At 40.7% G+C, this 26,228-nt stretch overlaps 1 protein-coding gene across 1 annotated transcript in view; it reads left to right on the top strand.

Moving 5' to 3' along the window:
- The window catches only part of kcna4 (potassium voltage-gated channel, shaker-related subfamily, member 4), a 61,897-nt gene extending 40,244 nt beyond the window's left edge, over positions 1-21,653 (top strand). Inside the window, exon 3 of the mRNA XM_086025003.1 lies at positions 13,493-21,653. The gene's annotated coding sequence lies outside the window, so the exon portion shown is untranslated. The remainder of the gene's footprint in view (positions 1-13,492) is intronic.
- The last annotated feature ends 4,575 nt before the right edge of the window (positions 21,654-26,228 follow it).

The following is a 26,228-nucleotide window of genomic DNA, read 5'->3' on the forward strand; positions in this document are numbered from 1 at the left end:
ATAAGAACTGCTGCCCGATTTGATCAATGTCATAGTAAAGAACAAAAGGCAATAGAACAGTATAGATTATTTGTCTGATGGCATGGAAGTAATTGGTCCTAACCTACTTTTCAGCTGCTTCTGCTGTCTGGTTTCATGCAACATGCAATGTACACTGCTTACGTAAGGCCCAGCAGTACCTTTAAAGAAATTCTCCATCAATAACAAATGGGTGGAAGGAAGTATTTAGGTTTGCTGTATTCCAGGTACTTTGCTCATAATACAGCATTTCTTTGGACCCTTTTGACCATTCAAGGCTTCAGTGACATCCAAACAACATTTTGACAAAGCCGCTCATGCACACAACATGCGGTACTTAATGAGGACAGCATACATGGACGCAGCAACAGGACTAATTTGTGTATGGCGCGCAGTCATGCACCATTCTGCCTAAATCAACAGTAACGGTACAGCAGATGTGCAAGTTCTCCCGCTAAAAATGCTGACACCGAGCTTGGTGGCACATTTTTTGTGTCGCTGCATCCACGCCGATGCGGGTCAGAGTATTTTTAGTCTGAATCGTGTGTTCATCTAATTTGGCGTACGTGCGAGTGACTGGGAAACACACTGTGGATCTGAGAGCCCTGCAGGAGTGTGAGGCAAGAAGCAGCAAGAGGCAGAAAATCCCCACCGCTTTTGGATTAATGTCAGCGAGCGGGAAGCCAGGCACTATGTGCATGTGCACTCTCCAGTTGGTGCCTGCTGTAATATTTGATTTATGTCGTGTGCTGTTCTGTCTTGGAAAGCCTTCATTTGTGGTGAAATTTTTAGAAAAATTCACTTTAATCTCTGGTGATTACCCAGAAGTTTTTTTTTGGATGAGTCCATCTGTTGATGTTAGTCATTTGATCAGATTAAAACCTGCTGTAGATTAAATTGAAGTGCAGTTATTTGCTTCCTGCCGAAGATTTATGACACGCCTGTTCAAGGTTAGAATGTTACCATGATGAGCGCATGTGGTAAAATCCGTTGACAGGATTATTGAACTTCCTGAAACACTTTGAAACGGCAACATTTGCTTCCCACAGTTGACCACCGACAGTCAGCTAAGTCGTCAAACAACATTTCAGCACGGGACACTCTGAGTCCTATAATACACAGCCCTAATACCATCTAAGACTGGCACTAAGGCTTTCCGACAGGTGACCTGCCTGTGAAGCTCCTCTCAAAGCTTTGATGGAGGTTGATTCAGCTGCTCCTGGCGCCCAGATCACATGATTGTTGATGAGAGTATTAACACAAGCGCTTGCGTCTCAAAGGAGATTCTCCAGGGAAGGTGAGCTCAAGTGCAATCTGTCATAATCAGGCCGCTCTAAGAAAATATATTCAAAGAATAACGTGACAGTTGTCCACCTGTAGCAGACGAAACCAAGTCCAATTAAAAAAAAACACCAGTTTATTTTGCACCATTTGCCCATATATTATTGTTTATACATACCGTACATACAGTAGTATCTTGTACTTAAAAATACTGATTTCCTTTGTTGAGGTCCAGTTGTATATGATCATTGTGTGAATACAATACAATACAATACAAATCAGATGATTAAGATAAGATAACTTGTTAGACAGTTCTTCACTATGAGGAAAGAGCGGTGCTTGATGTCACACTTTTTACACTCATATACATGTATTGGAATCAATAGACCAACCTTTTACACTCAGGGCCATTTAGACCCGGTTTCCATGGAAAAGGAAACACTGTGAGCCGCAAACACTTTTTGACATGTAAAATGCAGATGTATGTATATATATATATATATATATATATATATATATATATATATATATATATATATATATATATATATGTATATATGTATGTATATATATATATATATATATATATATATATATATATATGTGTATATATGTATGTATATATATGTATATATATATATATATATATATATATATATGTATATATATATATATATATGTATATATATATATATATATATATATATGTATATATATATATATATATATATGTATATATATATATATATATTGTAAAAAAAATTACACATGTAAAATAGTGTGCTGCTTATGAAATACATTCATACATTCAATCCATGCAGTCCATCCATGTTTCTGAAAATTTGAACCCTTACAAAACATCGCAGAGTTGAAGGTCTCTTTCAAATAAATTCAAAAGCTGAACTTAAATTATCCATACAGCAAACAAAAATGCCTGAATTTAAAAATACAGTGGGAAAAAAGAGCACTATTTCACTGAACAATGAAAATAAATATTTGCAAAATAACTGCCTGAATATTTATTTTTCCTGGTTCGTTGGACTTCTGCTCCTGAACTTTTGCGCACATGCAGCGTCTGAAAAATAGGGCTGGGAAGTCATTTTCCTCTTTAGGCAGGACTGTAAGCTGCTATCTTTTTTCAAGAAAAATCGATTTTTTTTGTGTGTAAGCACTCATATTACATTATAAATGCGACCTCGGTCTCTTTTCTTGTGTGAACATAATTGCGCCCCTAAAGTGACCCGTATACGCAGAAAGAAGAGACGGTCGACGCCACTAACGACGTTGTGTTTAAGGAAGTAAATGTGGTGCAGCATGTTAGGGCATTTCGACAGTGGACCATTTCGATCAGAGGTAGAAATGCTGTATTTGGGGGAAATGATGTGGCGAGGCTTTTTCAATCTCATTTCATGGAGACATCACTAAAGATGATGTCACGTCATAACCGCTCGTAAATAATGAGCCGATCGAGCCGTGGCTGAATTACTACTATCACCATAAATGTCCACTTTATGCTTCATGTTGAAAGTGGGAGTAAATTAAAGTCAAATATAAAGTCAATAGTGTTACTCAAAACAACTGCAAAGTCGATCTCCGCGCTGTCAGCACCAGCTCTACACCCTCAACAGGGTCCTCGAAGGTGCATGGGAGTTCGCCCATCCAGTCTACATGTGTTTGGTGGACTTGGAGAATGCGTTCGACCGTGTCCCTCTGGGAATTCTGTGGGGGGTGCTTTGGGAGTAAGGGGTACGGAGCCCCCTGATAAGGGCTGTTCGGCCCCTGCACCACCGATGTCATAGTTTGGTTCGCATTGGCGGCAGTAAGTCGGGTTCGTTTACGGTGAGAGTTGAACGCCGCCAAGGCTGCCCTTTTTCACTGATTCTGTTCATAAGTTTTATGGACAGAATTTCTAGGCGCAGCCGAGGTGTTGAGGGGGTCTGGTTTGGTGGCCTCAATATTGCATCTCTGCTTTTTGCAGATGATGTGGTGCTGTTGGCTTCTTCGAGTCGCGACCTCCAACTCTCACTGGAGCGGTTCGCAGCCGAGTGTGAAGCGTTTGGGATGAAATTCAGCTCCTCCAACTCTGAGACCATGGTCCTCAGTCGGAAATGGGTGGAGTGCCGTCTCCAGGTCGGGCGTAAGCTTCTGCCCCAAGTGGAGGAGTTCAAATATCTTGGTGTCTTGTTCACGAATGAGGGCAGGATAAAAAGGGAGCTCGGATCAGTGCAACGTCTGCTGTGATGCGGACTCTGTATCGGTCTGTTGTGGTGAAGAAGGAGCTGAGCCGAAAGGTGAAGCTCTCGATTTACCAGTTGATCTACGTTCCTACCCTCACCTATGTTCATGAGCTGTGGGTCATCACCGAAAGAACAAGATCTCGGGTACAAATGGGTTTCCTCTGCAGGATGTCTGGACTCTCCCTTAGAGAGAGTGTGAGAAGTTTGGCCATCCGGGGGGGACTCAGAGTCGAGCCCCTGCTCCTCCATGATGAGAGGAGCCAGCTGAGGTGGCTCGGGCATTTGATTAAGATGCCTCCTGGACGGCCCAGGACATGCTGGAGAGACTATGTCTCCCGGCTGGCAGGGAACGCGTTGGGATCCCTCAGGAAGAGCTGGAAGATGTGGCTGGGGAGAGGGAAGTCTGGGCTTCCCTGCTGAAGCTGCTGCCTCCGCGACCCGACCTCGAAAAAGCGACAGATAATGGATGGATGGATGGATGGATGGTGTCAGAGCTGCAATAAAGTACTTGACTCCTTACCTTTCTAATGCTTCACTCTGTTCTACTCACTTTGGGTCCTCCCATACCAGTTTAAGAGTCCCTGTCCATCAGGGCTGCAGCCAGCTATCAGCTTTCCAAGTTAGGGACAGCTGATTTTTTTCCCTTCTCTTATTGACGTTCAAAGTATGTGTAAATGGAAATGGAGTGGATTTTGTGCAAAAAAATGTTATGTGTATGGTTTGTTTCAAGAACACCTATTGTTCAGTTGACCAGAGGAGTAAAAATAATGTCACCCTAAGGAAGACAGTTTTGGGGTTCTTTCACAATGCCATTACTTGATTTGTTAGTCAAACAATTGTTACACTTTGACGTAGGGTGTATTAGTGTTTGTTTGGGTGGATTATCAATAACAAGTTGCACACTCGTCTGATTTTGGTGTAGGCAGCTGGAATGGTTGTCTATCTCTGTATGTGCCCTGTGACCAATTCAGGGTGGAGTCCAAAGTCATCTGGAATCGGCTCCAGTCGTCAGCACCCCTGAACAGGTTAAGTCGTACAGATAATGTTAATGGTCATAATGAAAGAAACAGTAACAGAGCTCATGAGAATGATCATCATCAGTTTACACTAATCTTTCATTCACATCTAAATGTCTGTCTCACGCCTGCTGATAAAAGACACATCTGAAAATGCACAGCTGCACAGATTGTCAGCAGTGTCCTCAGAGATTATCAATGCTTCTGACACCCTGCCATAGGTTATATGCCAAACCAGTTGCTGCAGTGACAATATCTGCAGTGTTACTGCTCATGATTCTTCACACAGACCATCATCATGAACAGGGGTGGCAAAAATACTTACTTTGTAGGCCTACTTAAAGTGGAAGTCAACCCAAACATATTTTTTTAAGAATATGTTCCCAGCAGGCCCACTAGTTGAAACAGGCTCATTCTGTTTAATTTTGCCTTTGTGGAATTTAAGTTAAGCAGCAAAATGCACTCGTTTCACCATCTCTGGGGCGGCCATTTTGTCTTCTGTTGACTGAAAATGACATCACAACTGATGAACAGATTTTAGTGTTCAAATGTAAGGGAATAAAGGAAAAATAGAGTTAGAAAAATACATTCTCAAATAAAGTACAGATACAAATGTATGTCTGCCAACTAGTGCTGAATGGTGATACATTCATTTCCATATCCATTCATCTGTAACCGGAAAAATTTGAAGTAGAGTAATGCAGGATTTGTACTTTGTTACTACTTTCCAGCACTGATCATCAGTTATCAAACCCACACATAGGACATTATTTACGAGTCTAGCACAAAGTGTGGTCTAATAGTGCATAAGGGTGGAGTTTTCTTTCTTTTGGTATTTTCGCAGACGAGCGCACTTACAAGAAGGCGTTTGCGCCATTGTTGGTGTGAATACAGCTGACTTGCTTTTCTCAGTCGGTGGAAGCAGCTGCTCTCATTCCCTTTAAATTCAACACAGGAGAGGCGCACACCAACAAAGTACGTTTAGAAGGAGCTCGAAGCAGACCTCCACAGGTGGATGATGGAAATTTGGCCAGGGCGATCACACATCAGCACTGTGAAGTGGGCACTTGGAGATCGAGTGTCTTCCAACCCGATTGTTTGTGTCCGTGTATGAAACCTCCACCCCCCTTCCCATAGCTCCATAGCTGTATTGCGACCAGGGGGGTGATTTTTATATGATGATGATAATAATAACGATGCATTAAATGAATTGATTTCTACACTGATTCAGAGCGTTTGATGCAGGCTGTTGTCATATTTATCAATGGAATACAATGACATCCACCACCTTGAGGAAATCCACCAAAATCGCGTTACACCTCCTGCGCCACCACTTAGACCTCCTTTGAGTGGGTCTAAAGTTTAGTTTACTTTCAGCCACCAAATTGTCAGGTGCGCCAGGAACATATATGCAGCATGGTCTGCCAAATTCCCAAACATGCTAAATGAGGAACAAAAATTAAGATGCACCATTTTTTACACCCAAGCGCACATGCGCTGTGTGCAAAAATTGAGCCCATAATTTTTCAACAATAAGAATCTTGTTTACTCTTAGTTCATCTCATGCATCTATTGCTGAGCCATTACTGTGCTGATTAGAAATCATTTAGTGGGTACAGCTACACCACTAGGGGGCTGTCTACGCTAAAGTAACCTACAATGTGTAGCAGAAGCAGCGGCAGGATGTGAAGTAGACAACAGCGTATAGAACCAAGCCAAGCCATGTTCAATAAAAAGCTACAGAAACCCACGATTATTTTTTATGTTTAATTTAAAAACATAACAATTACATAACAATCATATTTGGGAAGAAAATGCAGTCAAACAGAGCAATTCAAACAGAGGTCAATGTTCTGCAATATCAGGCAATAACAATGACGCGCTGCACTGAATCATGATTGCATTGCTACATGATGCCAGTCAGTTGCCCACGGAGATGTGCGCAGAGGAGGAAACATGGCCTTCATTTAGTGGGTCCATTGTGAAGGAAATTCAACATATTGGTCTGAGAAAGGAATAGAAGGATGTAATTTTAATCATCTAGATCTGCACAAAACAGACACGTGATTATTACTACACGTCTTTTCGTATCCTGATGTTGAACCTTGAGATACTGAAGCAACGTTTTTTCTTATAATAATGTGGATTTCCAGCCTCTCATCTACACGTTTCTTTGAACATGTGTGACTTTAAATGGATTCCTTATTGCAGTTTTAATTATCTATCACTGGTAATTTTGCTCACAAAGCCTAAAGGCCCTGATAGACCAAACCAACGTCTGAGGTCGTGAAGCGTCGTGGCATCTGAATGCGCCGTCTGTTTGGTGTCGTGGTCACCGTCGTAGTGTCGTAACCCGTCTGTAAGCGTCTTGGGGGCGTTTACGTATGTTGAATCGGCGTCACCACTCTTGACATTTGGTCACTCTGATTGGCTGTTAGCTATCAAATCAGCGCTCGGAGCACCAACGGGAAGCCTTAATCTTCTTCCAAGTACAAGAGCGAGGGTTGACAATGTAAGTATTTCACAATACCGTGTCAAGGTTTACTTCACGTGGGAGTTCATCGTGAGCAAAGAATAGAGCCGAATGCATTGTTTACGTTTTTATAATCCCTCCCGGCCAACAGCTTTCCGTTTGGATTTTTCTAACCATGAGAAATGGTGACTACCGCCGCCGATGGTATGGAAGGGTATTACACCTCACACATGCGCAGAAAGTACTTTAATGGTCAGCGTCGCTGTCTGACGTTGCGGTGTACTTTGCCAGCGTGACGTGCCGACAGCTGGCCGGACGCCATATGGTAGTAAGTGTCTGTCACTGTTGGCCAGCGTCTTTTTGGTCTATCTAGGCCTTAATGAGTGGCAGCTGTCTGATAGATTGGGCTGGACTGCTGTGTGTACAACTTGTAGATTACTCAGTCTTTGGGGAGAAGGCTCACACATGCAAATTGGTGATAATCCAAAATTAACCTTCAGAGACTGAGTGCTAAAATCCGTGGGCTGTCCCTAATCCTGTTCAATATCTTTCTGAATGGCAAGAAGTGAAAGTGTAGTGAAACGTGGTAACCTGACAGCCTCCAGGAGGGAGACAGAATTTAACTACAAAGAATACTAATGAGACAACCTTCACTGCTACAATCACAAAACTGCGTGTGTCATAATTGGTTACACTAAAATGTTTTATCAGCATGGAAGAAATTATAGGGATAGTCTACAATACATGCTAATGCATGTGCTGCAGCTGAGTTGGACTATAAGCGGGTACACCTGGGACGGTTTACCAGCCAATTGCGGGTCAAATATAAAGTTACACACATTTACAGTACATTCACATACGCTCACCTTCCTAAAATAATGAGTCTTTTTTTTCCGGGAAATGCGAAAAACTGAACCAATTACTGATGGTATTATTTATTATTAATTTTATTTCAGGTGACAATATAGACCATTTGAAGTTTTCAATCAACCTGCTTTTTGGAATGTGACACAACAACTTAGGCTTATTTGCCCATATACTTAATATCTAACACTAAATGCTAAAGTTTATATTTACACTGAGTAGTATTCAATGTTGTTTGATGTGTTTATTTGTGATATTTGGGCAAACATTTTGTAAATTCTAAAAAAAGGGTGCCCACACTTTTCTGCCTGAGAGCACTTATGACATGACCGAGTCAAAATGATCTACCACCTACTAAAAATGCAAAACACATTATTTATAAATATATTGAAAATTATTTTTTTATGTACCGTATATGCTGGTGTACCTTGCATGACTGCATCAACCTATATAGCACAATACAACAAAAAAAAAGTTTTGTAATTACCTTACTCTGATGACTGAATGGAATCAGCCAGGGACGCATAGTCCGGACAGTAGCTGCTGATAGCCAGCCTCAAGCAGATTTGCGGCAACAACAATCCGCCCATTTGCTCCATTCGGCACGTATAAAACAAGTCAACTTTTTGCACACTGTGCTAATGATATCAATATTGCTGTCTTGGTAAAGTTCAAGAACTGTTTAAAAAAAGCCGCCGAGTGAACAGGACGCTATGTGGCTGTGTGTGACGTAGTATGCCCGAAGCTGACTGGCTGCCGCGAGGTGGAAAGGCAAAAAAGTTGACTTGTTTATACGTGCCTAGTGGAGCGAATGGGCGGATTTCCGGTGCGTACCCCGCATGCAATGGCGCACCCCCCGCCGTGCAAACTATATTGACTTCATTTGAAACGCACTGCCAGAAACGCTCCCAACGCAGTTGGTGTGAACGTAGCAATACAGTAGTGAGGACGGATGATCTACCCACGATGCCTTTGCGATCGACGTAATGGGCACCCCTGTTATAAAATATGTCACTAATCAGTGTATGACATCACAATTACATTGACGGGGTACGTGTCCGATCTGCATGTTTACGCTACACTCGCATTGGCACTTATGCCATACACATCGGATTTGTTTCCACATTTAGAAGAGGCTTGATTCCGATCCGGAGATATCCCATTACATATTTTTTGTCCTCATTACACTGCCATGGAACATATTCAAATTGGGACACTTACGAGCAAAAAAATTGGAATTGTGTCAGTTGAACCTTGCAGCGTATATCCGGCCTTATATTAGGCAAGGCAAGGCAAGTTTATCGCACATTTCATGGACAAGGCATTTCAAAGTGCTTTAAGTAAAACATTAAAGCAGCACAGGGCAAGAATTCGACCTTAATAAAAAAAAATTCACAGCCCTTTTGATGAAATATTGACTTACAAGTAGTTGAATGGGACTTTTGTCATGCTCGGGGGGAGGGGGGGGCTGTATCGTTTTTACTGGCACTAAGCAACTTTGAGGAGGATGGGAGCATCCCTAGCACACAAAAAAAATACGAATGTCCTGAATTGCTTTGCGGCATACTCACTTCCTCCTTTCACTATAAGAATGGATGTCGATTCGAACGTCTACGCGCTGTTACTGGTGTCATGGCAGGAGCCCCAAAACAAAAAAGGAAAACAAAAGTATTGTTTGAGCAAAATTAGATTAATTACCTCATCGCTATTCATCTTTCACACAGCCACTGGAAATAGAAATGTAATTCAGTCCAACTTGCAGGCCAGCGAGAGCTCAGGATTTCACTACACTATGTGCGTGCATGGGAAATGTGGTTGACGCTTGTCAAGACACTACCGCTTTTGTCCACATGGTGCCGCCATAATCAGCAAAAACTGACATATGACAGTGTTGCAATACAGAAAGAGAAACAAAATATTAAGACATTACAAAGATCACAATAAAATCATCTGAAATAATTACATTAAAATGATTAACATCAAGTATCAGCCAAGATAAATTAAAAGAAAGCGTGCAAATGGGGATTAAAACAGGAGAATAAAGGATCGATTCATGAGAATGCTGCAGCAACCAAAAATCTTTTCAGGCCTGACTTAAATGAACTGACAGTTTGAGCAGACCTCAGGTATTCTGCGAGTTTGTTCCACAGGTGAGGAGCATAGCAACTAAATGCTGCTTGACTTTGTTTGGTTCTGGTTCTGAGAACACACAAGAGGCCTGTCCCAGACGACCTGAGGGGTCCGGATGCTTCATAGGGTACTAATACATCTTGCATGTATTTTAATCCAAAACCATTTAGAGATTTATGGACCAGCAAAATCTATTCTTTGAGTCACTGGAAGCCAGTGTAGTGATTTGAGGACAGGTGTGATGTGGTCCAGTTTATATTACATGAATGATGCAGTCCACATCCTCTAGATAAATGAAAGCAATCACAGACGAAATTCGCCCTCAGCCTTTAGAGCATTAAAATAACATCTGACAGTGTGCAGCTCTAAAATGAAGCTTCTGAAGAGTTTCGACTACAAAGAAAGACATGAAAGATTGTGAACATGCTACAAAAATAAGATGCCAAATCTTTAATGAGAACATTTTGGCAAGCAATCTGCCACATTTGGTAAACATTTGAAATCTGCCAGACACTGGTCCTTGGCCATAAACTGTCTTCAAATTATTTCCTTGCACCAAAGTGAACCACAAATAGCTCATTTTCATTTTTAAAGGCCACACATTAGAAAAACTAATGCACACAATGTGTTGCTATGATATCAGACTGCAAACTCACAGCTCTGGGGCTTTTGCTGTCAGAAATGGAAATAATTCTTCAAAAAGGTGAACAATAAGGGTCCAAATAGGTGTGCAAAATACATTTGAAAATGAAAATGGCTCTTGATTAGTGTTTAAAGAAAACACCTGTTAAATCTGCCAAGTGGAAGGGATTAAATCCTATGTAGACAGCAACCACAACAAACAAAACTGGTTTTGCAGTCAAAGCCTAAGAGGGGAATTAGGTAATGGGCTCCGTATGTAGTGCTAATTGTCTTGTTGCTACTGCAGCTATAATTGCATACAAAATGTTTCCAGCTCCTTTGAGACGATGTGGAAATCCTCAAACTATTGAGGTGGAGAATTCTACAGACGCTGTGTTTAGAGGCCACATAAGTCTCTTTATCTCTGTATTTTAATAGGCACACACCTCTTTAATGGAGCAATTCTTCTGCGATATGGTCATCCTAAATGCAAGACCAAGAAAACAAAAACGCTTGATAAGGAAATAACTGGAGCAAAATCAATATTATGAACACAGATACATAGAGGCAAGTCTCTGTTGGTTCCTTTTTTTTTTTTTTTAACTGATGCATATTTTTGGGAGCAAACATTTTGTGCTTTTTAAAGCTTTATTTGTTTCTTTTAAAACTCAACAGAATACAAAGCGGGGGGCTGACAAATTTTAAAAAAGGGCTGGACTAAGCATGGCCAGAAGTGGATTTTAGTCCGGCCCACTAATCGGCCCTCATGCGTGTGACGTGCTCACGAGGCGGCCAAATTTCATCTCAGCCTACTCAGAGAAAGGCTTCTTTTTAGGCTTCTTTCTACTCTCGCGTCGTCGCGAGCGACAACTGCCGCATTGATTCACGTGACTGTCGCACTGTGCTGTTGGCGACAGGTCTGCAACACATGCCACGCACACATCAGGAATTGTTGCTGCTCTGATCGGTCCATTATGTCACATGTTGCGATGACATATAGTTTCCCACACGGAGGAGGGAATGTACCACACAGTTCGTTGCTGCTGCAAAGGAAATAGTTTGGCAGCGGTGTATGCGTAAAAAGAAGCTACTCACCCACGTTCCCCCTGAGCCGCCACTTTACAGATCGTTTTCGCAATAAAATGAAATGCATCGTCTCGTCATCTCAGTCCCTTTATGGTTGTGGCAGGCACGATATCCATTGTTGTTGCTGTCTTTTTGACAGCAACCGACTTGGAACGTAACTGTTTCAAAACAACTTGTGTCCACGAGTATAGTCAAGCTGCGCGCAGCACTCAAGGATGACGCCGGCACATCAAGGTGGAGTTCTTGCACTTCTTCTGTCTCATCTTCTCTACTTCCGGGAACCTGCTGTGTATAGTGGTTTGCAGGCATGCTTTTATTTTGAAGGCCGGGAAGTGTGAAGGAGGGGAAGTGTGGAAAATAAGTAACTTGTTCACTGCAACTTCTGGCCGTCTGTTTGACCCAAATAATTATACATACAATATGACAAATCCAACCCCATGGCCGGAGGGTCGCGGCCAGAAGGGTACCCAGGTCAAGGGTGGAGGGTCGTGGCCGGACCGGCAAAAAAGGGTCAAGTGCCCAGCTCTGAGTATATGTTTATTAAATGGTGGAATTCAATTTGAGGTTACAGTGGCACAAAAACATCGTCACGCAGTATAAGAAGTTTTACTTTTTACTTGTTTTGCTTTTGATAGTTTTATAATCATGGCCCAGAACTGTTCTTATACAAGTATTTAATATAATTACAGCTTAACTACTGCATTAGCATAGTAGTGATTGAAACAGGGACCTGCCTGTATATTATATCTCAATTATTTCACCACATCAGTAATCGCAGCACTTAATTGCAGCCTCTTGTCTGACTCCTTATAGCTTTCTCATTCTACATTGAAGCAAGAAGTAATGAAGTACATTTCACACGAGCAATATTGAGGTGTCACTCAATCGTATGAAAACAAAACCACAATCAGTGTTTAATTTTGTGCAGCTGTAAAAACTGGAATGTTAATATCATGGTCTTCCTTGAATGAAACTCTCTAACAATTTGGAATTCAACAATTTTCAAGCCACTTAACTTAGAAATAGAAAGTTAAAATTGAATCTTGTTTATTATTTTTGTTAACATCCATAAAACCGTTGCAAGTGGTTAGACTTGTTGTGTACTGTTCAAATGTTTAATAATAGATAACAGACATACCTACAATGTAACAATCACGTGGAGCGAAATTATCTTTGATGGTTGCAACTTTTTTTTTTGTTACAAGCTCATCATGACTAGTACCCTTGTGAAAACGCACACGCACGCACACACCCCCCAAAAAAAACAAAAAAACAGTAAAACAGCCTACAAGGCGAGACAGACAACCTGTGGTACACCCCTGAGAAATGATTAATGAATTCTGATAGAAGCCAATGAATGGAAGAAGTAGAAGGACTAAAATACTGGTTAATGCATCACATCACATATGTGTTTGTATTCTATGTGCTACAGAATTTCTGCAATGCCGTGATGTTTCTTTCAATGGTATTTCAAAAGCATTACGGCGTATGCCAAAAACGAAAGACTACCTCACCCTATTAGAAAGAGTCATACACTCTCTTCTCTGGTTGTTTTTAAAGGTGTGTATTCTCAGCGTTCAAACAATGATTTCATTTTCAAGCTCCCTCGGTGCTCATGTGTGAGCTGGCACCTAATGAGCGTGCTGGTGACGTGACGCTGAAAGCCGAGGCATAACCTGCAGCATAATTGTCACAAGCATGCTGGTATTTTCAATCTATTTCAAAACCTATTTCCTGTTTTTCTCTCGTGCGTGTGTGTGTTGCAGCTCTGCCAGTTACAGGGCGCAAACCCAGCATCTCTGGAAGTGGCAGAGAACCAACGCAACTTGTGACCGCCGTGGTGGCTGCGAGTGGACACCGAAGAAGAACAACAGCTAGAGGGGACTCAACAACAAGGGGGGCATGTGGGGGTGGAACTACTACTTTCTGAAATAGGTAAACAAACCCTGCAGGGTTGAATAAATGAATAGACTGTGGCCCAGAATGATTGCCTTAATTACCACACATATACAGATGTATGAAGCGATGATATGAGACTTAGACTACGATATTTTCTTTACACGTGGAAAAAAAAATGTAAGAAAGAGGTGTGCACATTTTAATATGGTAGAGAATAACATTTGGTTTCAATGTCAAAAGGGTGTTTTAGGTAGGTGTTACTAAATGCTAAGTTGTCGCTCGGCCAATGTGCAGCCAGCTGAATGACTTACTCCTTTGATCTTCTTTCGTATTCATTCGTATTCGTATACAAACAAGGCTGACCTGAGTTGCTCAAAAGCTGGCAACAAAGTTTTTCCTCGTCCAAGTCGTGTCCTAACATTACAATTCTCACTGATGAATTGTTTTTAAGGCTGGGAGATATATTGGTTATCACGTTGTCGAGCGCATTAACATCCACTCTCACTAAAACAAAGATGTCAGGCACATAAACGCAACCATAAATATCCGCCACACACCTTCTGTCCCAGATGATGGATGGAACTCTTCAGTACTATAGCCAAGATTCCCTCTCTTAAAGACAATACACCTTAGGTTGTTCTCAGATGCAAACAACAAATGGACCAGCTGCTTTGTTGACGTGTTCCCACTTTTAAGTGTATGCAAAGTAACATGAACGTGTGTTCTCTATTTTTTTAAACCTAGCCTTGATAAATACATAACCAAAGGTGAAACCCTGAATTTATTGTATGTTGTGCTCAGATGTTGTGTTATAGTTATGCACACGGAATAGGAGACAATGTATATAGCAGACATTTATACTTGTGTGTCCTGAGATGTGTTGCAGAGTCATTTGAGACTTTCAAACTTTATTTGACTGTTATACGACCATCGATCATAATAATCATCTGTGTTTGTTTTGCCCTCACCGATACGATCACGTTGCTCACATTGTTGTGGATGCTGCTCTCATGCGCCTACTTTCTTATTTATTTTATGTTATTTATTTTTTATTTTTTTAAACATCGCCCATCAAACAGTCATTATTCGAAAACAAAAGATTGCTAATGTTGTTTGGGCACTGAGGAGTTGAATTGCCTCTTACTGCTCGGATGTTGTTCACTCACATTCCTGTTTTGCATTATTAGCTGTCTTCAGTTGTATTTGGTTTTATTTTACATACTGTGTTAATTACACTGGCACTTAAGAAGCCTGGATTTAGAGCCCAATATCTTTTTATAAGTATTTTCCCTCCTTTACAGAAAATCCAAAGTACACTCTACTGCTCTTTATTTGAACAATTTATACGTGTAATTACCTCAGTGCTTGTATCTGTAGGGGGAAAAAGCTACTCACTGAATGTTCCCGGTGTTTCCAGAGTGTCATAAAAACTTGTAACCATACAGGATAGCCACAGTAGTTTTACAATTGATGTCAGTGGTTGTTGTTGTAAATTACCTTGCAAGGAGGATGTTTTTTATTGGGAAGGAGATTTGCCGTTTATCTTGTCACTTCACTTGGTTTAACAGCAGAGTTACTGGATTAAAATTAACAGTCGTTTCTTGTCTGAAAAAAAAGTAGCGTAGGAAAAGTAATTAAGGGGTCAAGTGAACAAATTGTGTCATGTTGCAAGTTACACTCTAAAAACAGGTGGGTCAAAAATGGACCGATCCACTACTCGGGTCAATTTGACCCAACTTTCTGGGTTGGTTTCTGCAAAAACAACCCAAAAATTGGTAGCTTTGTACAAAACACCCTTCCCCCAAATGAACTGTTTTGTACAAAACAACGCAAGAAAGTGGGTCAAATTGACCCAATTAGTTTATCGGTCCATTTTTGACCCAAAATTGAGTTATAGTTAAGCCAACTGTTTTTAGAGTGTAGGAGAACCTAAATCGTGTCGATGAAGCGCCTAAAGCGTCTTCAACACTGAGATTAGATTCAGTCATTACTTTGTTAACTCTTGAATAATGTGCACTGTAAGCCCTTTATTGTATGCGAATATGAATTAACTAAGCAGCCTTGAATTTGATGATATAGTGGGGTAAAAGTGTGACTTTTTTTGGAAATATATACACATTATTAACTCTCAAAATACTAACTGATGAACAACGAGCATTATGTAAATTAGGACACTGGTATGCATATGCTGCATTCCGAACAACTCAGGAGTTGGACATTTCTGACCTGTGACTATGCAAAGTGAATCAGACCACTACTTGAAGTCTCTCCTGCGTAGGAAGGGATGCAGTATTGCCCAAGAACAGACAATAATTCACAATCACCTATTTGTTAGTATTTTTTCATAAAGAATTCACTAAAACCGAGGTTGGACCTTGTCATTTCCAAGAGGGAAGTTTCCAACATCCTAGTAGTCTTGAATGCAGCATTTGCACAGAAATGTTTGTTCGATTTTATTTATTTATTTTAAACATTTCAGCGTAAGGCCAATGTTTGCACCAAATAGTCAAGTCTTCCTGGCTGGACAGTGTTTCCTGATAAGAACCACTTACACTTATCTTACTTAACTTGATTGTGTCTTTCTGGCAAATGAGAGGGAGCTTTGATGGTGTTGAAGTCAACACATCCAGTCACCCCGCATCAAACAGAACCAGAGGAGAAGGGAAGGAATCCGTTTAACTGGACCGTCTCTGACCCACTTCCTCAAGCAGGCTATTAATTAAAATAATGAACGCGGTTTGAGGCTGAAGTTATGTCAAATAGCCGTGACACAGTCCCTTAAATCTGCTTTTGTCGGCACATCAGAGTACTACAACATTAATCAACATTTTAGAGCCGATTGAAAGACTCACGCAACTAATTAGAAAAGGTCCTAACCGGGAGTTACAACACATTATGAATGTGGCCATGTCATCCAGATTATAAAAAAAAGAAAAGAGTGAAAGAGTGATGACAGAAAAACGGTCATAATTTGTGCCATGGATGTTTCAAAGATTATGCTTTACAAAACATTGCAAATTGGGTTGTGTTAAACGTCCTTGTTCTTGCATCAAGTAACAACAGCATCCACACATTGTTGATGTGAACTGGAAGACTGTAATATCACTTTGACGATCTGCTGACCTGCTGAGGTATAAACACAACGAGGTCAAGTATATTTTTCACATGTGGCTCAATAACCGCCTTGATTTTGTCACATGGATATATTACGTTCATGAAACACGCACACTAAATATGTCAGAGGAACTCTGTAACAATGAATACACATCCCCGAACAAATACTCAAAATTCATTACAAATTGTTCTCTTGAGCAGTAGAATATTCAACCAAATATTGAAAGTCATATTTTTCAGGGATAGTATAGTACAGTACATAATCCTGTGTATCTTAATATAGCGATATATATATATATATATATATATATATATAAAAGAGTCCAAAGGAAAACAGACGCATTTGGAAAGTTTCTGTGCAACGGGGAAAAGGCCCATTGAAGATTCAACACAAGAGCCTATGCCCAAGAAAATAAAGGTGTATTTCACAGACAATACCAGGAGACCTAATTGAAATATGGATTCATCGCAACAGGTGATACCCACGTACTCTGCACAATATGCGGCAAGCAGCTTCTCCAATGATTCAAGTAGACTTTAAATCTGATTCGTCAACAAATGTAAGTGCCTTGAGGGCTTAGCCAGCATTGCTCAGGCTAAAAAGTCATTTAATATTGGTGAAGAATTGATCCTTCCCGCAACTAAGACAGTCATTGTTACGATGTTGGCGCTGCTAGTAAAGGTACATTAAAAATTGCATTCATCTGACCTCCTGACATCCCATGTCAGTGAATGGTTGCCGGTCCGCAAAGGGTATGGAGTGGACTTGTATGAACCGGCAGAAAAAAAGGTTGGGGACCACTGGTTTATAAGATTGTAGTAGTAAATACTGCTCTTTTATTTGGATGTGGTCAACACAGTGGTAAATACAAAAAAACTCCATGCATTGAATCACCATGGGATGTTGTTTTCATTTTGCATTCATAACATCTCATGAATGCAAATTCCTCATTATAATGCTTATTTGTAATTGAAATAATGGAGAAATTTTAGCGACCCCTACGGATGCATGACTACCTCATATGGGACCGCGGTAGCCGCTGGCTCCCACTTTAACACTAACGCTGGTGGGGCCATCAGACAACACTCGCAACAAGGTGAGAGGAGAAAAGTGAAATTCTAATGAGGCCGGCCGCCAGCAACAAAACACGTGGAGGCTATGTTCGCATAGAACAGAGGTGTCATAGCCACTGGCCACAGGAGGACAATGAGGCCATGCTCATCACACAGTTTACAGTTATTCTGAGCCATGACTTCTACAATTACTCTACAGAGGACCCCGTGGCTGCTGGTATTTTGCTGCTGTGTATGAATCCATCTGACTTGAAAGATTTATGAGTCCATCACTTCACTCACAAACGTCTTTGGCTACAGAATAGTTCACGAGATATCACATATCCATGAGTGGCAAAGTCAATGTTTTAGAGGATGACATGACTTGATTTGATCTTTTATCAACATATATTTGAATTCTTCTGTGGTCTATTTCCCAGAACAAGTCAAGTTCAAGATTATTATGCGGCATCTCACTAGATTTAGATGTATGTGGAAAACAAATGGCAAACTCATATTTTACAGAAACGTATAACTTGTAGCTAACTCAAAATTCACCAGATCTGGGCAGTCCGACCCGGCTGGATGCCCATTTTTGGGGCGGAGGGGTGGGGGGTGACAAATTTTTAAAAATGGCTGGACTAGGCATGCCCGGAGGTGGATTTTAGTCCGGCCCACTAATCGGCCCTCATGCGTGCGACGTGCTCGCGAGGCGGCAAAATTTAATCTCAGCCTACTCGGTGAAAGGCTTCTTTTTAGGCTTCTTTCAAAACAACTTGTGTCCGGGAGTAGATTCAAGCTGCGTGCAGCACTCAAGTATGACACTGGCACATCATGCACTTTCCTACTTTCCGGAAATATGCCGTAGCAAAACCGCTGTGCTTGGGCGACAGTCGGAACGGGGCGGGGGCCGACGATGTTTAGGAATATGGTCGAAGGGTCGCGGCCGGAAGGGTACCCAGGTCAAAGGTGGAGGGTCGCGGCCAGACGGGCAAAAAAGGGTCAAGTGCCCAGCTCTGAAATCCACCATCGTAAAAAAAATAGAGAGAAACATTAGGTCCGAACTGGTGCCCTGAAAAGTGTTGTTTAATGGATCTGTATGATGTATGATTTTCACTTTTGGAACTGAACAACTGAAATAAATGAATTTGTCTTTCGATGTTCTAATTTATTGAGATGCACCTGTGTATATTATGCGCACTGACCGATATACACAAAAGTCTTGGCCTTCCACTTGCGTTGTCTTTATGATGACCCTTGTTTACTAGGACTACACACCCATTAGGATTACAATCCCCCCCCACCCCTAAAAAAAAATGACAAAAATATTTCGAAGGATCTCACTTGAGACATTTGTTGCACATCTAGTGGCGGCCTTAGACTTGACAGTGCAACTCATTGGCTCTTTATTGTAGAGCACTCTTACTTCACTAACATGCACAAATGCCAACAGACAGGAAATAAAACACAATGATGTAAAACCTATTTGTAATTGTAATACTAACAATACAATTTCCAACCTCCCAGCAGTCTCAAATGCAGCCTTCCAAATGTCTATTAGCGGAGATGGGCAGTTTGCCCTATTTTGCCGGTCCGTCCTCCGCCCTCCATCGGTGACCTGTGCACCCTTGCCTCATTGTCCCTCCGTCATTATTCATAACAAATTATCGTCCTCCGAACCCATCCATCCTCATCCTGTTAAAGTGCTACCGGCCTTACATTTGGTCAGTCTGTCAACCGCCCCCCCCCCCCCCCCAAAAAAAAAGCATCCGTGCATGACACTGTGGGAGAGAGGCTAAAAGCAGAGGTTTCATATTTCATAAACATTATTTAAAGCTCATTAGCTGGCTAATTTCCTATTCACATCCACTTAGCAGCTAGGAGTATGGTGAGTTAATCGAATTGTTCACAACTGTTTAAGCGTCAACCATGATAGCATTTGGCTGCTAACACAACCACCGTCGGTCACCAGAGCCTGCCAGGGGACATCATGAGAATATTTAAGATTGCGTTATAATGCAATAACAAAACAAAATTGCTATCCGCCTTTTTCCTCGTCAGTGAAATGGGCGTCCTGTGGCATAATCCATGGTATTACATGCGTTGAACCACTAGAGGGCAGACTATCCCTATGAGTACAATGTTATTAGAGGTAACGCACATGAAAAAGAAGAAGAATCGAACAGTGGTCTTTCTTTTTAAAAGAATCCAAACACAACACATCAGTCAGTCCTTGACGATAGGGACAATTATAGGGACGGACGAAAACCCATTTCCGTCCTTGCTTGGTCCGTCTTTTTAAAAAAAACTTCTCGTCCTCTGTTCCCAAAATAGGCATCCGTCTGGGACGGATGGACGGACAGCTGCATCCCTTGGACGGAATGCCCATCTCTGTCTCTTAACATAATAAATACTCAAATACAGAAATGTGAAACTGTTTATTTCTCTGTAATTGAGCAAAAAGGGGATGAAATCATTATGTCCAGCACACTAAACCTGGTAGGTAGTCTATGACCATGGCTAGAAAAACTTATTTTTGTTGCTTGCTACTGATGTAAAATTTAGTTTGGAAATTTCAGACAGCAAAAGGTGTGTTTGTTGTAAGTTCTCAGCATATCACATTAAAAGTTACTTTCAAAGAGGAATCGTGGAAAATGTAAGTTACCGCATTGGCCTTTTTTGTTTGAGGACATTGTTATGGTAATGAAAAAGGTGAAGGATATGTTAGAAACATAACTCAGCATTAATATAGTGTGGCGGTTGAATAAAACACACACACAGTCACACGGCAGGTTGTCAGAGTGATTATGTTCATTCATGCAGCATCCTGTGTTAGATGAGAGTGAGGAGCAAATGAATGCATGGCTGCTAGAGTGCCCCTGAGCAAAGCAACGCAGGCGTCGCTCGCTGCTGCTTTGTGCGAGCACGCTTGACACCAGCCATCACTCATCAAGCAGTGACACATTCGACTCGAAGCTTAAGGTGAAATTAAAGACACGGGCCGGGAATAGAATTTCCATGTCAACGCCATTTTAATCATGTGAAAATGGCTTTTGTTAGCCGTGGTGTATTTTGTCATGAATCAGCAGATGACGGATGTCCACCGTGTTCACAAAGAGAATATAAACCTGAAGATTTAAGTAAATTCAGATATAAATTTGACAGGTTGGACAAATTTCTGTTCTTGCTTGTCTACGCAATTTGGTACAGTTTGGACATGCAGGACTGATGTTGACGTTTTTAAGGTTATGACTTGGTTTTACTGTATCTCCATCAGTCATTGTCAAATCATCTGCTGACGCAGTCAGCAAAGATGCTCTTTGCATGCATGCTGCAAAGCACGGAAGCTTTGCAGTCGCAATGTGAAAAGTTGTCCAGTTTTTAAGGTGACAATGTCAATCAGTGTTTTGTTTGGGTTAAAGGTGGCGTTCCGAGCTGTAGCTGCTATAATGTAACCGCTCCACATACTCCAACATCCATTCCATTGTCTTGTCACTCTCCACGAAGGAATGACTGACTTTTAATGAACATGTAAAATATTTCTACAGTTGAGGTGAAAGAAATATCCATGTGAATTTTGGCCAGCCTTGCTTTTAATCTGCATGACGCTTTGTTTTGAGAAAAAATGCATCCTTAAAGTATGTTTGTGTTATTCTTCTCTTTCAGTCTCTCTCTCCCTCTGTATCTTTGGAGTTTGTGTCTTTAATTATCCATTTTTGTTATGGTTAAGACCGCTGACTTCTGGATTTTCTACATTCACAACATTTTATAGGCAGCAATATGAGATGTGATTGAAAATGGACTATGTGCAATGTTGAATAAAGAAAAATACAATATATTCAATAAAAATTCTTAAAACATTTTTTTTTTGGGTGTACATTTTTTACGAAGTTGACGGGTGAGTTAGGGGTCTAGGATCAGAGGTTTATGGGTGTTGACAGTTTTGGTACCTGCAGCAAGATCAAGAGAGATAAAGTAAGAAGTGTCAGGTCACATACTGTATTGTCATATCATCATCTACTGGGAGTGAGCATTTTCAGACATACAGTAAATTTAACATGCAGATGCCCCCAAAACATACAAAATAAACAGTATCATATATTTATAAAAGGAACGGTAAAGAACACAACTTTCACTAATTTATTAAAACAAACATGGAAAAATAACCATAAAATGTGCGCCTGCATAGTGATTAGTAAACAGCTTCAATTGTCTGATGGTCCAATACAAACTCAATCATGGGCAATTTTTGTTCCTGACACTGCATTCTGTAAAGTTTGTAATCCATAATTCGTATATGTGCATGTTTTGGGAGTCAGCCAGTCCTCCATCAAGTGTCACCAGTTGGTCCAAAATGCTGCTGTTTGCCTCCTTACTGGAGCTCGTGCACGTAGCACAGAACACACAGAATTTGGGCTTTCCTTCACTGGCTACCTGTACTTTTGGGAGTTCATTTTAAGATTATTTTATTTGTGTCTTAATTTTTAAATGGTCTCGCCCCACCTTCCCCCTTTGAGCTGTTCCACCTCTACTTAACTGCCTGGTGCCTCAAGTCAGCGGACCAGATACTACTGTAGGGACCGAGGACTAAGTGGAGCCTCAACGGGGATTAAGCCTTTTCCATTGCCAGTCGCTCCCTTTGGAATCACCTTCTGTGAAACATTAGGCAAGTCCCCTCGCTGTCCATCTTAAAAACTCATCTTAAAACACTTGTTTCCCCCCTTTGGCTTTTGACTCTGCGTGAGACTCTGAATTGTTTTCATGTTTTATGTTATAATTTTTTTTAACGCTTTTTGTTTTCATAGGTCTGATTTTTTCAGTTTTTATGGAGTTGTGGTTGCTTTTAAAGTGCTTTATAAATAAAGTTGGGCTGAGAAACAAAAACATGTCACAAATAGTAACAAAAAGTAATTGCTTTTTAAAACAGTTCCCATATAATATAAAATTGAGAACTGTAAAATAACAATAACTAAAAATAAAAAATATAATATACAAACAAACAAAAATACAGTCTGAGTGAATAGCAGCAAATGTAAACATAAAAATTTGCTTCAATCATAAGACTAACATTACTATCCACACAACTGTAAACAATAAGACATAATAAAAAAAAAGCATGTCTGAGGGATATAATTTCGAGTGAGAGAAAAATGAAAGACAAAAAAACAAGCTAGAAAATTGCAACTAATATTTATTCGGAAAACAGAACCTCCAATCGGAATCGCCACGGAGGTGCTAGAAATACAATCAATATCATAATGTGAAAATACTACACATATACCTAAAATAAAAAGTGATAGTGACTTTTCCCTCAAAGGAGCTCATATTTTATATCTATAAAATCCAAAATATTGTGTTGATCAATTTGATATTTTCACAGGTTGAAGTGGAATGGTTGTCATGTGTGTATATGAATTTTGGTGGCGATCGGTCTCCGTTTTCAGACACTAGGGGACAACAGAATGTGACAAACGAAGCCCGGAAACAATGTGACAATGCATGTCTCCTTCCGTCACTGATGTAGTCTGGCTGATGTGTCAATCAAGCAGTCTCCTCCCAATGTGGGGGTGTTACAACTTTAAAATTTGTGACAAAAACAAACCCTTAAATCTCTGCAGGGTTTTTCAGGGGGTTGAATTTTAGTGCTGACATCATTTTTGCATACAGACCTATTATATCAGTGCCAATGTTCAGCCCAATCAAGTGTCCCTTTAACAATGTAAACTGTTGAGTTTGTTAAACGGTGTTGTTACAACCCTTTTAAAATTTTTCGCGATGGAGAAACAAAAAAAAAAGAAGTCTTCTGAAGTTGAAATGTAGAGTCATGTTTATGAATGCCTGTCTCAGTGACCAAACATTTTCTTCTACCGTGGCCTTTTGCGGCACTTGTTTTTGAAACTCGAGGCCTGAGTGTACATGTTGAACACCATTTAAATATTTTAAATGGGTCTTCCATGGTGCAATTACTTGACTCTTGGACAAACACCAGTTCATCCATCAAGCCAGTTGACAGACGTCACGGAGCTGTCCCTTGAGGGTGGAACCTTCTTACCTTCACCCAAAGGCCATGGGAAAGACATCTTCATATATGGAGCACATATAAATCATCAATCATGTTTGACATGGGAATCATAACAGTAACTACCAGTGAGTATTTCTCTTGCTGTATAAAAAGTGCTTGTGGTGGTATGTACATTATATTGTATTAGCGAGACAAACGTCCTTTCATGCACCACTGTGACAGATTCATGAACATTTAATATGTTCCCACATCGTTAGTTTTATTTAGTAGTTGAGCTTTTCGTTTGAGTTTGCAATCAGCCAACACCGTTCTTTGATCATTTATTTAACATTATTAGCATTGAGAGTGAACCCCTTCGCCTAGATATGACATATGAATTAAGAGGGAACATATCAAATCTTTAAACTGTTCATGTAAAAAATCCAATTCTAATATAAAGGCATCACGCCTTACTATGAAAAACCGGTATCGGACTTAGTTTGAGGATAAACCTTAAAACAGGAGAAAACAAAATGGTGTGCTGTCATCTCCAGTTACTCCAGTCAGTGCCTGCTTCGGCCTTCCAGAAAAGGTGTGCATCACTCACAGGTGTAAAATGACACCTGACATGGAACAATATCTAGTCACATGGATGGAGCCATGCCAATGAACTTGGTGTTCACCATTTTCCTTCATGGAAACCCGATCCTGCAGTAACAGCACAATGCCACCCGCTGAAACCCGATCAACCGAACCCCAAAAGGTAAACCTGCTCAACTCGGCAGACAATGCTCCTGATGCCTGACGCTGAATAGAAGCATCGCCAGCAACAATTGTGTTTGCTGCTCCACAAACAGTACGCTCTTCTTTTACACCAGAGAAATTTCAGTTGGCCTTCTGTCATTTAAATACAGCCCGTGACCTCCCCAGAGGAAGTATTTATTAGCTTGGATGGCCTTGGATTGACCACTCTGTTCACACTCGATTAACTGACTAATCAGTGACACAGAATAGATGACATGACAAGACGAATTATCACCTCTTATTGTTGCTCTTATATATTGAAATGTCTGAGACTTATAGGTCCATACAGAATACATTCTATTCAATAGATTCACTGCATGAGAAAGACGGATTACAGTCCGTGTGTGTCAGTGGAGATGCTGCATTGGGGCACGGGGGGACAGCGCCCCATTAGCTCCAGGAGATGGAGCTGTTTTTATCTTTCTAATACAATGGTACCATGACTTACTTACTATCTCTTCCATCAATTAAGTTTCATTTTCATACTAGCAACATTGTGAATTGTTTAAAAATCACATTTTGGAAATGGTACTCAACATAAAGGATAATAATTATCAGAGACGGGGCACATGAGTAAATTTTTCCTAACCATCATTCGTCATTCGCCAGCGGCCGAGCCACACGTTCGTCATCGTCAGTCGGTCATTATTTCAAGCGGACCAAATCTGTTATTGTCCGTGCATCACTTTGTCATTGTTATTTTTGCTAAATTACAGTTCATCACTGCTATTTAAAGACAACCAGAGCTTCCTTTTGCGGCGTCGGGTCGGCGAAAGTCAAGCTACTTGACGTCCTACTTACTATGTTGTATTGTATGTATGTATGTATGTATGTATTCGCAGCGCAATCAGATACACAGCCAAATAAAATGTAATTAAACAGACACACACACACACACACACACAGCGTAGTGCTGGGGTGGGGTGGCCATCAGGAATGTCGGGAAAATAATTTGCACGAATGGCCGTTGTATTCCTGGCCATCACAGCCGCCATCTGTGCCAGGTCACAAACATAAAATGATAACACGTGCTAAGAGCTACATTGGGCCAAATCTCACTCCTCACTTTGAGATAGGAAACTCTCAGTTTCCAGTTCCAGAACAGCTGATTTGAATTAGTTGACTTGGAGTATCTTCACCTGGAGTTAAGCCCGTGCACCACAACTATGAAAAGACAGTATGAATGGAGCCCTGATTCGAGGAGTCACCATGGCAACAAGGGAGGGGCTTGGGAGAACATTGCTGCTCGGGTCAATATATGCGGAAGTTTCAAGTCCTTTGCAATCACAATAATGTTAAAAGAGTAAAAGTGCCTGCTTCCGCCTATTTATTTATTTCATTTAGGTGCAATCTTAAGGGGGAGAAGCGCACTTAACAGCTGATGAAATATGAAAACATATAAAAACACGTTCAAATAGTTAAAACCTTGGCATAATCTAATGGGGGTACACTGAAAAAAATGATGGTTGAATTTACTCAATTAGATTTCGTCAGGTGGTTGCACAAAATAAAATCATCTGAAGCCAGATACAGTAGATGTATAGTCTACTTAAAAAAAAATATCTGGCTTCAGATGAATTAATAAATTCAACCATCATTTTGAAGAAATAAAATTCAACAGAAACTGTTTT

This window comes from Filicampus tigris, chromosome 3 (genome assembly GCF_054856515.1).
Source record: "Filicampus tigris isolate MCC_2025a chromosome 3, RoL_Ftig_1.0, whole genome shotgun sequence".
NCBI lineage: Eukaryota > Metazoa > Chordata > Actinopteri > Syngnathiformes > Syngnathidae > Filicampus > Filicampus tigris.